The 15,311-nt window shown below is 40.7% G+C and overlaps 1 protein-coding gene across 1 annotated transcript in view; it reads left to right on the plus strand.

Annotated features, from left to right (window-relative positions):
* The window catches only part of SEC22C (SEC22 homolog C, vesicle trafficking protein), a 717,172-nt gene that overhangs the window by 117,289 nt on the left and 584,572 nt on the right, over positions 1-15,311 (plus strand). The window lies entirely within an intron of this gene.

A 15,311-nucleotide genomic window follows, 5' to 3' on the forward strand; every position in this document is an offset into this window, starting at 1 on the left:
AGTATTTGTAACTTTGTGAGTTTATGAGGGAGGCAAGTATTTTATTGCACAAGCAAATATTATGTATGTATTTATAAGGCAGTAGTTATGTGCACAAAATGCATTGATTGAATTTGGTTGAAAAGGTTTTCGCATTCATTTACTTGAGGGTAGTAGGATGGGAAACATATTTTATGTATAAAATCTTACAGTATACCTTTAAAAAAAAAGTGTCTTATTTGTATGTTTTTTATATATATGGAGTGAGTTTGCATTTGATTGTAATTAATGTTATGTTTGATCACATGATGGTGCCTGGCTATAAAAAGGAAGTGATGTTGTGATTAAATTTTATCTGAGGAAGTCAAGTGTAATACTGATGAAAGGGCTCATCATTAAATATAAGTTTTCTGTTACTCTCTGCACATTTTCTTTTTGTTATAACATTGTGCTTCTGAAATTATGCTGTGGGTTTTTTGAAATTATGCTATTGGGCATATTCTGTGGAACAACTCTCTTGGGCACTGTAATACTCCTGAATTATTGTATTGCAAGAAATCACCGCTTAGTGTAAGAAACATATCAAACAACTGCACGATGCAAGTCTGTATGTAACTGGACTTTAAGATGCAAGTCTCTAGGGCACTGTAATACCCTTGAAGTTATTATGTTGCTCAAGTAATTTATCAACGTTTTAAGAAACATTTCAAATAACTACACAATGCAAATGAACTGGGCGAGAGAAGCTCAGAGTCAATAACATTTCAAAGTAATTGCACTTTGCGAAAAAACTGTACACAGCATACTGAAATTTCCCCAAAATGGTGGTGCCTTGCTAGGCAACTTTTTATAGTACAAGAAACACTCTGTAATGGTGGTTCTTTGTGAATAGACACATCAGCACAAGAAACTTTTCAAAATGGCTGTACTTTGACTGTACTTCACGAAATAGTTGCACTTTGCATACATATAAACTCTTCAGAATACATATACAATAATAAGCATGCACTGTAAGCACATTTACACACCTTGAGAAACTTCAAATAACTTTAGTTACGCCCTTAATACGATATGAAGCTATAGTTATGCCAAAACACAGCACTTTGCCACAAAACATACAGTTGCCTTGCTTTATTTACGCTTAATTTGCCCTTTTTGCTCTTATTATATTAATTTTGCACAGTTAGTCTCTTTTCATGCCCTTTGTACTCATTCTTGTACTAGTTTTACTCTAAGCATGCCTGTTTTGCCTTAAACATGCTTGTTTTACTTTTCTGATAATCGTTTGTCAGATGTTGTTATTTTAAACATTCCCCTTAGTTAAGAAACCTGTTGCACCTCCCGCTTGATTAATAATGCAGTTTTTGCCCTTGTAATACGCCATTTTACCTTTTTTTTATAAAACAAGTAGTTTGCGCTTATTCTCATTACCTTTGATTCTTTTCTGGCTCTTTTTTGTGCTCATTTCTCTTAGATGTTCATCGTGCATACAGCTGCAGTCATTACAGATGGGTTCTCCTGCCGTCAGGCGGGTCCTCGGTCGGCCGAATTCCAAAGTCTAGGTCCGGCGTCGGTTGTTGTCGCCTTCTTCCCTGACGTCAGTGCGACAGGGGTATATAAGACATGGCCGACGCCATTTTCTTCAGTCTTTTTTGCCGCACAGTGCCCGAAGCAGAAGCAGTTCGCAAGTGCTGGTCGGCCACCTCCTGAAATTACGAAAATTTGGAAACCGAAGTCTTCTTTAAAGCTAAGTACCCCATTGGGGAAACTTTTCTTGCCTCAGACCAATGTCAGACAAAGTTAACAATTGTATTTCTTGTGGGAAGCAAATACCGCATAAGGATTTCCATTCCCTCTATATTCCTTGTTTAGGCCCAGACCACGACGTCTCGGGCTGTCGCTTTTGTGCTACCTTTAATAAACGCACTATTAAGCGTCGGGCGGAGTTCGCCCAGCACTTTTTTGGTAAAGCTTTTGACTATAAAATGTCGTCGGAGACTCCGACTACCGTTTTGTCCAAAAAACACAAGGACAAAGACCGACACGCGAGGCCCGCGGTCTCCACCGACACCACGCCAAAACTGGCTACACGTGGTCCAGTTCTCAGTGAGGCGCCTACGCAGCCCCTGACTACCGACGACACTTCTCTGGCGGTGTCCTCTGTAACCGAGACCGCAGGTTCCTCGGCCCACACCCTGACTACAGCTACCGAAGCCACTGTGAGTGTTGAGCCTCTTAATGTGGACAGATCTACTTCCACCCATGGTGTCTTCAGACCTTCTTCTTCCTTTTCCATCAAGGCCTTTACTAAGTCTAAATCAGCCATGCACTCCCAGAGGCCTGTTGCACAGGGCCCATCTACAGGCCCCATGCCTAAAAAGCAGATGCTCAAAATGGCTGAGAACTTAATTACTCTTATCAGGGGTTCCCAACCCCCACCGGACAAGAGACCCAGAGTGGAGGAAAAATCTCCCTCTTCTGACCAGGGCTCCATTATTTCAGAACATTCTGATGAAGAGGAGCATTCGTACTCCCCTTTTGAAGATTCTGATGCAGAACAGTCCATTCCTTCTGTATCCCCCCCAGAGGATTTCTCATTCGGGGAAACCTTGCATACCTTGGGGGAACACTTCCATTGGGAAGGCCAGGACTTTTCAGATTTAAAGAAAAGGCTTAGGGAATTTCTTTTGCTACCTCAGCACAGACCTCTGGCGATACCTCCTGTCTTGGACATACTTAATGATGTTTATTCGGAGGCTTGCCTTAATCCGGATTCCCTGCCTCCAGCCCCAGTCAAGCCTGATAGGTACTACAGAGTTCCTAACTCACACCAATTTATTTTCAAAAGCCATAATGCTGACCCAGAAACCATTTCTCAGGGTCCCAAGGGAATGAAGGCCTCTACTGCTAAGAATCCATTACCTTCCGAAAGAGAGTCTAGATCCTTAGAAAGGTGGGGAAAAAAGGTATATACCTCGGCCACTCTAGCCATGAGGGCCTTAAATTGTCAGTTCCATATGCTAAAATATCAGCAGTTTCTGTTATCACAATTAAAGAATAAAATGTCCCAACCTTAACAACCAGATCTGAAGGAGTTGCAGGATATGATGCATAGTGCAGAACAAGTGGGTAAGCACACCTTACAATGTGGTTATGATGCTCTAGAGGCCTCAAGTAGAGCTGCAGTTACAGGATCAGTCATTCGTAGACATGCCTGGCTTAGGGAACAAACCCTGCCTGATCATGCCAAAGCTAAATTACTAGATGCTCCTTTACAAAAGGATGTATTATTTGGTACTAATGCTGAGGAAATACTAAGGAAAATGGAAGGAAAAAGCTAAATCTATGCAAACTGTTAAGGCTTTTCTACAGGTACAACCACCATGTTTTAGGAGAAATTGGCCTACAAAAAACTGGTCCTTTCCAGCCACTGACAAGCCCCAAAGAGGTAGATACAGACGCGGAAGGGGCAGAGGACAATCTCAAGGATCATATAGAGGCAGACAATGGCAACCTCCAGCATCAAGAGGTGGCAAAGACAATGCACAGCAATACAGAAAACAAACCCAATGACTTTCCCCTTTGCATGCCAAACAAGGCTGAAGTGGCAGCACCCTTGGGAGGAAAGCTGGCATTATTTTCAAAAAATTGGCATATTGTCACAAAAGACAAATGGATCCTGGACATTGTAAACAGAGGCTACAGATTTCATTTTCACACTCTTCCAAAAATGAGAGGCATGCCGAACCTGCCACACAATCAAAGGGCAGAGGCTCAAATACAAATTTCAAAGCTCGTGGACATGAAAGCTATTCAAGAGGTACCTACTCACGAGCAAGGTCAAGGTTTTTATTCCAGACTATTCCTGGTACCAAGGAAGGGAACCGATTGGAGACCCATTTTGGACTTATCCATCCTAAACACATTTCTACTAGTACCAAAATTCAAGATGCTCACCTTACAGCAGCTTCTTCCCATGCTGGGCAAGGGGTCTTGGCTGGTATCATTGGACCTCAAGGAGGCATACCTGCATGTCCCAATCGGACAAAGCTGCAGAAGATACCTCAGATTTCTTGGAGGTTCAATCCACTATCAATTCTCTGCATTGCCCTTTGGCCTACCTACTGTGCCCAGAGTATTCACGAAATGCCTGGCATCAGTAATTGCCTACTGCAGACTTCAAGGGATACAAATATACCCTTATTTGGACGACTGCCTGATCCAAGCGGACAGCAAGCACATACTTCTGGAGCATCTGGCTTATGTAACACAGTTATTGAATTCTCTGGGATACACAGTCAACAAAGAGAAATCCAGGCTAACACCATCTCAGAAAATAATTTTCCTGGGTGCCAACTTGGACACAAACACCCAGATGGCCTATCTTACGCCAGAAAAACAGGGGCAACTAACTCAGTACTTCAAGATACTAGCAAATTGTACCAGGCTAACTGCAAGGAAAATCCTGCAGGCTCTGGGATTCATGGCATCTTGCATTCTTTTAATCCCATGTGCAAAGTTGCATATGAGGAAACTTCAATGGTACCTAAAAAACCTATGGTCTCAACACAGCCACAGTTTGGAAACAATAATACCACTAATTCCATGTTTACAAAATTAATTTCTATGGTGGGCTCAAGCATGCCAAACAAACGCAGGTCTACCATTCAGCAAACCTCAACCAAATCAAGTCATCACAACAGATGCCTCAGACTACGCCTGGGGGGCACACATCACAGACAGGTGCATTCAGGGCAAATGGTCCCAAAAGGAAAAGCACCTTCACATCAATCAAAAGGAAATGCTAGCAGTGATAAATGCAATTACAGCTTTCAAGTACCTCCTGCATCCAGGGCAATTATTAAGAACAGACAACACCACAGTAATGTGGTACATAAACAAACAGGGAGGAACACATTCATACCCCCTGTGCAGGCTGGCAGCATGTCACTTTGGAACAGGGCTCTGGAATGGCAAATCGAACTTCAAGCACAGTACGTGCCAGGTATGGAAAACACGCTGGCAGACAATCTAAGCAGAAATATGACAGACCCTCACGAATGGAAGTTGCATCCTCAAGTGTTTACAAAGATAATCCAAGCCTGGGGAAGGCCAGACATAGATCTCTTTGCCTCCCACAAAAATCACCAATTGACAAAGTTCTGCTCAAGGACATTTCATCCAAAGGCCTGGAGAGTGAACGCCCTTACTTTCAGTTGGGCAGCACGGACAGTTTACGCCTTTCCACCTCTTCCTCTACTGACCAAGGTGCTTTTGAAAACAAGAGCAGACAGACCAAAGATGATACTGATTGCTCCAGACTGGCCAAGACAACACTGGTATCCACTCCTGAGGAGCCTAACACATTCTCCTCCCTGGACCCTACCTCCAATGCCTCTCCTTCTGACTCAGCACAGCTACAAAACTCTTCACAGTCAGCTGAAAACACTCAATCTGGCTGGATGGAAAATTCCTTAACACCACAACAGACCCTATTCTCCAAGGAGGTACAGGATGTCATTTTGGAAGCCAGAAGGCCATCTACTAGAAAAGCTTACTCCGCAAAATGGAAACGGTTTTGCGCTTGGAATGAGAAAAAGGACCAGGATCCTAGAAAACTGAATTTGCCTCAGATATTACAGTATCTAACTGAGCTGCTGAACAGTGGACTGTCATTCTCCTCCATTAAAATCCATACCTCAGCCATTTCTGCAGAATACAACACTGATCCACCCTTATTCTCTCACCCACTCTTAAGACAGTTCCCCAGAGGGGCTAAGAATATAAGACCTCCAAGGAAACAACCAATCCCAGCCTGGGATCTTAATTACATACTGGAAAAATTAACATTGCCTCCCTTTGAACCAGCTGCCTCAACAGATTTGCAATATTTGTCCTGGAAAACAGCTTTCCTTCTGGCTATTACCTCAGCTCGTAGGGTCTCGGAATTACAAGCCCTCATGGCTGTGCAGCCCTTTCTCATCTTCCATCAGGACAGGGTTTCCCTACGAACCAACCCGTCATTTATGCCTAAGGTAGTATCCAGGGTAGCTTTAAATCAGGCCATACACTTACCTACCTTTTACCCCAATCCTCAAAACAAAGGGGAAAGGCTGCTTCATTCCTTAGACATCCATAGACAGCTGCGTTACTATTTGGACAGAACAAAGCCGTTCAGGAAATCAGAACAACTCTTTGTGTCCTATGCTGTAGGAGCTCAAGGGAAGCCAATTTCCAAACAGACAATTTCAAAATGGATAGGCCACTGCATGCGTTTTTGTTACTCCTTTCATGGTAAATCTGTGCCTACAGGCATCCGATCCCACTCCACAAGGGCCACAGCTACCTCTACAGCCTTCCTCAGAGGAGTTCCTACCAAAGATATTTTGGAGGCAGCCACTTGGAGTTCGTGCATACCTTCACTAAACACTACCACCTACCTTTATACTCCAAAACAAGAGCAGGCTTTGCCACTGCTGTGTTGCAGGGCATTCTGGCTCCTCCTAATTCCACCTAGTGCCTACCACCCTGTGCGTAGCTTTGGGATTCTACCCATCTGTAATAACTGCAGCTGTATGCACGATGAACATAGTACAGTTTTGTACCTACCATAAATGTAGATGTTCGAGTGCTAATACAGCTGCAGTCCAGGTTTCCCTCCCTCCTTCCCCTCTTGGTACAGGCCTAGTGGCTAACTCCTCCACAAACAACCTGTTTGGGTTATCCTTCTATGGTGTATTTGCTTGCAACTACTGAATTTTGATTATATTGCATTGCATGACTATACATAAATTATGTATTGCCTTCCTTCTGGGGGCACCTGACATCTGGGGCAAGAAAGACTGAAGAAAATGGCGTCGGCCATGTCTTATATACCCCTGTCGCACTGACATCGGTGAAGAAGGCGACAACAACCGACGCCGGACCTAGACTTTGGAATTCGGCCGACCGAGGACCTGCCTGACGGCAGGAGAGCCCATCTGTAATGACTGCAGCTGTATTAGCACTTGAACATCTACATTTATGGTAGGTACAAAACTGTACTTTTACCTTCATTGTCATCTCTGCACCTCATTGCTTCAAATATTGATCTGCAATCCTGGTTCTGACCCCATGTCACTCTCCTACTTTGGACACAATAGAAGAGTCTTCGTGGGTTCTGTTCAAGCAGCCTTATTTTATACAAACACGTCACGATAGAAGTTTCCTGCCTTTAACTTAAGTAACTTATATACAAACTAACTGCTGAAATCATACATGCTTACTCTCTGGCTGCACTCTCAAAATGGCACTAGGAATGGCACGTGCTTGACATTTATACATGCACGTTATGTCATTGGCATGCTTCTTAAAGACACAGCACACAGCATGTGCAATCTGATCTGCTGACTTTAACTTAAGTAACTTATATACAAACTAACTTACAATGGAAATCAAATTAAAGCTATTAATGTTTTATATGAGGTATATATCTTGTTTATTAAGATCTAGCAGATTATATTTGTCTGCCAAATTACTGTTGTTGTGACTAACATTCTAATAACCATTCCTAGTACTACACTATTTTTCCATTTCTTCTTGAACTCTTCCTTTCTGTATACTAAATTACTAAAATTCCTAATAGTTAGAATCAATATTAAGTTAAAACTTTTACATAGGTACATTACTACTAAAACCCTTCAATTCATGGAAACTATAATCCCTAACTTGCCTATGTAGACAGACAAACTACCCAAACTACATTCTTACTAAATTAAATCTAAAAGTTATTTTTAAAACTAGTAAATCACTTCTGCAACTTACAAATTATTGATGTACTACAAAGTGTAATGAATAGAACTGTCTACTGTATAAACTACAATCTGTTTTATTAAAGTAGTTAAAGTTATTAACTGAAGCCGCGGTGGTGCAGTGGTAGCGTTGGTGCCTCACAGCAAGAGGTTCTCCCATTCGATTCTCGTCTGGAGCGCCTTCTGTGTGGAGTCTGCATGTCCTCATCATGGTCGAGTGGCATTCAAAAGACATGCGTGAATGGGCGTGCCTTCGTTGAAAGTTGGTTGTCAGGCTGGCACCTCGGCACCATAAAAATCGACTGCCAATCATTAGCGGACCGGAGTTCCGCTGTGGCGACCCCTAAAAGCTGGAAGAACAACAAGAACAACAACTTAAAGTTATTAACTATTTAAGTAACTTGTACATCAACAGATAACCCAGTATATATAGTACAGTAAAGGGTAAATTATTTAATTGCTATATACAAATTAACCATTTGAAATCCTATAAATTATTGTAGTCATAACAGTAAGCACTTTAGTAACTAAAACTGTCTATTTAACTTAACATCTAGAATTATTTATTTCTGCAAGCTGTATATGTTTAGTACAGTAGATATAAGTTAAATCAATTCTATATTAATGCAAATATGAATAAGTATTCCTAATACATCTCTGAAACTGAAATATAGTTGTTAAATGTAAAGTACATATCTGCAAACCTGCTCATGCATCCAGATTTGCATAATAAATAACTTATTAATGCCTTAGAACTTTAATTTTCTGCATTACTATTAGACCAACTGACTGCAAATATATGCAGCCTTCTGTTTACAAACATGAATCTAAGATTTAACTTTTGTGTTTGAGTTTTCGTCATATATATGTACATACACATGTACCTATATGCGCATAACCACACATACCTTAGAAAACTAATGTAGTATGGTATTCTATAATCTAATATCAGCTACTCTGATATTCTATAATTGTAAGATTTGTAATAAATATCCTAAATCTCTTTAATCATATAGCGATAATTTATTTATTTATTTTATTTTACATTTGTTGACAGGGATAGTCCGACTGGATACATGTCCATTTTCAGCGGAGGCCCGGGGAGAAAAGCTCCAAAGGTAGTTACATAAGCAATCTTAAAGTACAGATAATACAAGAGTTATCGTAACATAGTACAGATAAAACACAATTTACAGACTCATTGAGGAATTAAATTTATACAGTCTCAATTAACACCAAGCCGGAAGATGAGTAAAACAACCAGTCACAGTCTTACTGTTAAAATACTATGAGAATAAGAATATTGACTGTTTAACTTATGTCTATAGTAAATATTCTGATCACTGCAGCTTCTTTTTGTAATTGCATATTAACACTCCACATCCGCCTCCTTTCATAAATAATCTCTATCCATGAGATTATTTTACCTGTTAGCATGTTCCCAGTTCAGCATTATAGTGTTAGTGAGATTTGACTATGAGTAAAATCTACAGTAATTACTATCTTATTACTATCTGCTCTTTATATACAATGATATATTTCAATCTACTTATTCATTTTACCCAAATATTTGGGTCTCATGTCTGAGTGCAGATAATCTGTACACAACAAAATATATTCAACAACTTCTTATAAATATATTTTGCATCAACATCTTTTGCCTAAACTCTTTCATATTCCCAGGTTCCCTGCTTTATAATTTTCTTGCAGCAAATTGCATTTTAATATTATAAAAACATATTGGTAATCTGTAATCAAGTTAATATAAGAATTAGCTTTGTCAGTTATTTATCAAGCATGCACCATCCCAGATGTATAGTAATAAAATCCATCCAATTACTAGCCTGATGCATTAACTTGTAATATGTTTACATATTAACTTAAGTATAATTACATGAAATAAACATATTAATCGTGTCTCGTGGTAACAGTAGTAGATTAGTAATTAATCTGAAGTCTTAAAGAGAAACACATCACAATTCATTAAATCAGCAACCATCAGTAAGTTATTACCTTACCCAATGCACGTGTTTCCAGACTTCGTATTTATACCTGAATCTTAAAATCTTTACCTTTAAATCTACAATGGTGCATATTAAACAACCTTTTTAATGCTAAAGTAATCTGTATACACTTTTTCTGGATATAAATTGCAATATTCAGTATAGATTGTCTCTTCATCTCTTTGTCACAATTGCTCACTTCCTTCTTGATGTACATATCAGTGTTTGACCTCTTGATCTTGCTGGAGACTCTTATTCAAACACTGGACCCCACCTAGTTTGGGTTCGTGAAGGGTCGATCTTGTCTCCTGAACCTGATTGACTTCTTCGAATCAGTCTCCAGAGCCATGGACAAGGATAAGGTGGTCCACACAGCCTATCTAGACCTCGCCAAAGCCTTTGACACCATCCCCCACTCTGGAATCATAGATAAACTTACTAAGCTGGGCATTAATCCCTACGTCACTCGATGGGTTGCCAACTGGCTTACTGACAGAACCCACACTGTAAAAGTAGCTGACTCCATATCCAGCTCCAGACAAGTGAGAAGTGGAGTACCTCAGGGTTCAGTCCTGGGACCGCTCTTGTTTGGCATCTACTTCTCTGAAGTACAGGCCAACACTAAGGGACTCTGGCTAACAAAGTTCACAGATGACTGCAAACTGGGAGCCATTATTGAATCCCCAAATGATGTGGATACTCTACAAAAGGGCCTCACAGAAACAGATGCTTGGTGCCAGAGCCATGGGCTCAAGCTCAATGCCAAGAAATGTATAGTTATCCCCTTTGGAAAAAAACATGTACCCGTGAATTACCACATAGGTGGCAGTACACTAAACACCGAAAGTGTGATAAGCGACACAGGTGGACAGTGGTCTCACCTTCGATAACCACATCGCCACAACAGTCAGGAAATCCTTCTATGTGGCGCACCTCATCACTAAGGGCTTTTCATCCAGAAAAAAGGAGGTCATTGTCCCACTGTACTCCATACCTCATTAGACCCATTATAGAATGCAACACCCCATTTGGTGTGTACCTCTCAAGACATCTGCAACAACTGGAGAGGCCACAGAAATACGTCACTAAAAGAATCACAGGCCTAAAGCAGATGCCCTACGCTGACCACCTTAAAAAACTCCAGCTGTACTCTTGTCGCATATCGTTTACTCAGAGGCGATCTCTGCTTAACATACAAGGCCATGTCAAACCCAGAGCTGTTGGACATGCTACACTTAAAGAAATCCCAATCCCTCAGAGCCACACGCTCCAGGGATCTAAACCTAGTCATCACAGTAAACAAAAAATGCTGGAAGGATAGGTTCCTGACCCAGAGACTCCCCAGACTCTGGAATAGACTGCCCATACATGTCAAGCAGAGTGCTCTTTGGCCCTCTTCAAAAGGAACCTTGACAATTGGATGGGTGAAAGGAAATTCACCCCGGGGATCACGTCAGTCGCCCTGCTAGACAGGGGTCCAGGGAAGTAAATAGTGTGGGAAGAAATAGCCAGGAAATTGTTATGGCTATGCTTGTATAGGCCCTAGGGCTGATAGCCTAGTACCAACCTATGAACCTGTGAACCTATTGTAGCTGAGCAGCTTGAGAAGCAGGTGGGAAGCAACAAGCAAAAAGTTGTTATTTTTAACTAATTAAAGTTTCACTTAGCCCCCCCCCCCACACATTTTTATTAAATTTCCACATATGACAAAGGCAGTCTTACATTTGTATAAATGAAAAACTTAAAATTATATCACGTTAGTTGGAAACAGTTTACATCGCAGACACCATTGAAACAACTGTAGTTGTAAACATTATAAATTACTTATAAACCTTATATTCATTGTCCGTTAAGCATTATATAGCTCATTCAAATCCTGCCCGTTAAACCTCGTTCCTGCTCTGCATGTACTGTTCCCAGAATTCCCATTTTTTCTCTGTAGTTTGCTCCTTACTTTTTCTAAAGATCCCAGTTCCATTTGTTTTATCTTTGTTACTATATTCACGACTTATAGTAAAGTTGGTCTAGACTTTGATTTCCATTTTCTAGTAATTGCTTGTTTGGCAAGCTTCCCTTAGCCTTGTGCACTTGTGTCACTTATTCCTCACTCGAGAGTCAGTGACAGAATTAAGATACCAAAAAAAAATGAAAAACAGCAAACATTAGCACCATTTAACTGACAGTTGCTTCATTCTAAAACTTACTTTATCATTATTTGATAATGTTAAGTTTGCTTGATGTATAATATGTAAAAAAAAATAAAGCAGTACTATATATTAAGTTTAAGAGGTCAAAATCTGAACTTCATAACTCATTAATCTCCTAAGTAAATTAACTCATTTTTTTAGTGTTAAACATCTATGTATATACTTAATTAATATTATTTATTTTTATTTATTTGTTTGTTTACCGGGTAATGTCCGACTGGGCATAAGGCCCATTTTCAGTGGAGGCCCGGGGAGAAAAGCTCCATACATACAAATAGACAGTATTAAACAATCAAATTGAACACGTATTAATCAACAGTGTACAAAGGAAGTCAGTAAAGAAATTAGTTATATAACAATAATTAGCAAATAATTAAATAAATTAACAAATTTAACAAAAAAATGGCACAGTTAGTGATAAAAACTGGCTGCATGAGTTAATAGTGAGAACAGTGTGATACAGTAATTGCAAGGTAGAGAAATGAAGTCTATATAACAGTTAAAGACAAAGCAGTATATGTGTATACATTGCTAACTGAAACTGAGTGCATAATCAAGATAGCCTTCAGCAGTTAATAGTTGTAGCTGTGAGAATGAGCTAGTTTAGGGTAATGTATGAGAGTAGTAGGGAGCTTAACCAGGGCTATGGTAGGAGCAAAGCAAGTGTTTTGCTACATGTTCCTTAAGGAGGTTTTTCTCTCCTCAAACTGCCACCCTAAGCAAACAAGTCTTAGATGTTATATGTGAGGCCAGACGCCCCAGCACTAGAAAATCCTATGCTTACAAGTGGAAAAGGTTTTGCACCTGGATCCAGTCTAAGGGAACCGGAACGGACCAGCCCTCCCTACCTCTTATCCTGAATTACCTTGCAGACCTACTACTCAGGGGTCTATCCTTCTCTTCTATTAAAATTCATGCCTCTGCCATCTCTGCTCATTGCAGCACAGAGCCACCTCTCTTCTCACACCCTCTCATCAAACAGTTCCTAAGAGGGGCTAACAACTTAAGGCCACCCAGAAGAGCTCCTACCCTAGTTTGGGACCTTAACTTTGTGTTGGAAAAGCTCACTTTACCCCCTTTTGAGCCTGCAGCTTCAGCAGAGTTAAAATTCCTCTCTTGGAAGACAGCCTTGCTTCTGGCCATCACTTCATCTAGAAGAATATCAGAGCTACAAGCACTCATGGCTGTAGATCCCTTCATCATTTTCCATGCTGACAGGGTCTCCCTCAGGACTAACCCATCCTTCATGCCTAAAGTGGTGTCCAGTGCGGCTCTCAACCAATCCATTCAGTTGCTCACCTTTTTCCCTAACCCACAAAACAAGGGGGAAAAGATTATGCACTCTCTAGATGTGCACAGACAGCTCAGATTCTATCTGGGCAGGACTAAATCTTTTAGAAAAACTGATCAATTGCTTGTCAGCTTCACAGCAAGGGCAGAAGGCAAGGCCATATCCAAACAAACAATCTCCAAATGGGTAGCACACTGCATCCATTTCTGCTGCAAACAGCACGGGAAACCACCCCCAAATGGGGTAAGGGCACATTCCACCAGGGCAACCCCCACCTATGCAGCTTTTCTCAGAGGGGTCCCCACCAGGGACATCCTGGAGGCTGCAACATGGACATCTGTTCATACCTTCACCAAGCAATACCACCTGCCTATCTTCTCCAAATCCAAGGCAAGCTTTGCCACCACAGTCTTGCAGGGCAACCTAGCCAGACCCCAGTCTTCTTGACTGCCTCCACCCTTTTCTTCGGCTTTGGGAATCAACCCAAATGTGATGACTGCAACAGTGAAACACGAAGAACATAGTACAGTTGTGTACACTTACCATAAATGTAGATGTTTGAGTGTATTCACTGTTGCAGTCCTGGTTTCCCTCCCTCCAACCCCTTGTCTCTCTTTCTCTTTCTCTCTTCCTCTCTCCTTACAGGGAATTTTTAGTATTTACTTTCTACTGGTGGTGTTCTTCCATCATAACCTAGCTCCCTATTTGGGGGCTCCTGACAGGGCAAGAAAAACTGATGTAATGGCGTTGGCTGCCTGATTTTATACCACTGATGACCTCACATCAGTCCTGGAGCAACAGCAACTGACGCAGAAATACTAAGCCTCTGGTATTTGGGCCGACTGAGGGCTACCCCTGGCAGGATAACCCAAATGTGATGACTGCAACAGTGAATACACTCTAACATCTACATTTATGGCAAATTTACACAGCTGTACTTTTTACTTCATGGTCATTTAAGGCTTCTTCAATGTTATTAATTTGTAAACTTTGTTGTTTATATTAGTGTTTCAAGATTGTCCATCTTTTTTTTACAGTCTTCATTAACATTTTCTATCTTTGCATCAAGTTTATCCATTTTAATTGATATATCCTGTATGCTCAAAATCAGTGACTGGATTTCCTTTTTAACAGAGGCATCCTGAGTACTATTTATTGTATGACTCATGTTTTTGTCTTTTCCTTCTTAACAAAGTAGATAAATTCTGACAGTAATTTTGTTTCTTCTGAGAGAATTTACTTTATATTTTTCTTCTTGTACTATTTATGAATGTAAATGGACTTTGGTAATCTCCAAAATCTTTATTTTAACTATTTTTTTAGAGTAACAATGCATGTTATAGTTGTCTACAGTTGCTGCTCTTAGAGCCATGTCCCAGTCCCGTAAATGCATGTTCTGATATTCAGTTCTGCTATAAACTACTTTAGGAAGAAGCTATACATGTCAGCATTCCTGGTTTCAGAGCTGTCATTTGGCAGTGTCTCTGACAATTGAGTGAGGCATTAGGGGACATTACTAATACCACTCTGAAATTAGTCAGCCTTACATAAAGCGCTGTGCAGGTGAGCAGTCATGCTACTATGATGCTATGGATGCATTGCCTAGGGCTGCTGCTATGAGAGCAGGCATTAGGGGACATACCTGTCTGTTTACCTCTGCCAGTAGATGTGAAAATGCAGCTCTTCAGTGCACCCTTGGATAAGGAACTGCCCTTTTTGACATCCCTTTCCCAAGATATGTTTTTAACAAAATGGAGATGAAGAGGAAAATAGTGACTTCAGTTAAAAAACTGTTCCAGAATCTTTTACCAAGATGCAGTAGTAACTTTTCTTCAAATCACTGGCCCTCTTACCATGTCAGGATAAAGCAAAGCAGACAAGAGGTTAAAAAGGGCTTTCGTAAAAGAAGTAGCAAACAGATCATAAAGGGAGCCCTAGTAAGGAAGGAGCAGTAATGACTATGCCACACTTCTTACCCCCTTTACCAGAACCCCATTCGTAGTCCTCAAATCCTTCTCGGTCCCTTAAAAAACTGCAAACA

This window comes from Protopterus annectens, chromosome 3.part0, assembly GCF_019279795.1.
Source record: "Protopterus annectens isolate FY-2018-M chromosome 3.part0, PAN1.0, whole genome shotgun sequence".
Taxonomy (NCBI): Eukaryota; Metazoa; Chordata; order Ceratodontiformes; family Protopteridae; genus Protopterus; species Protopterus annectens.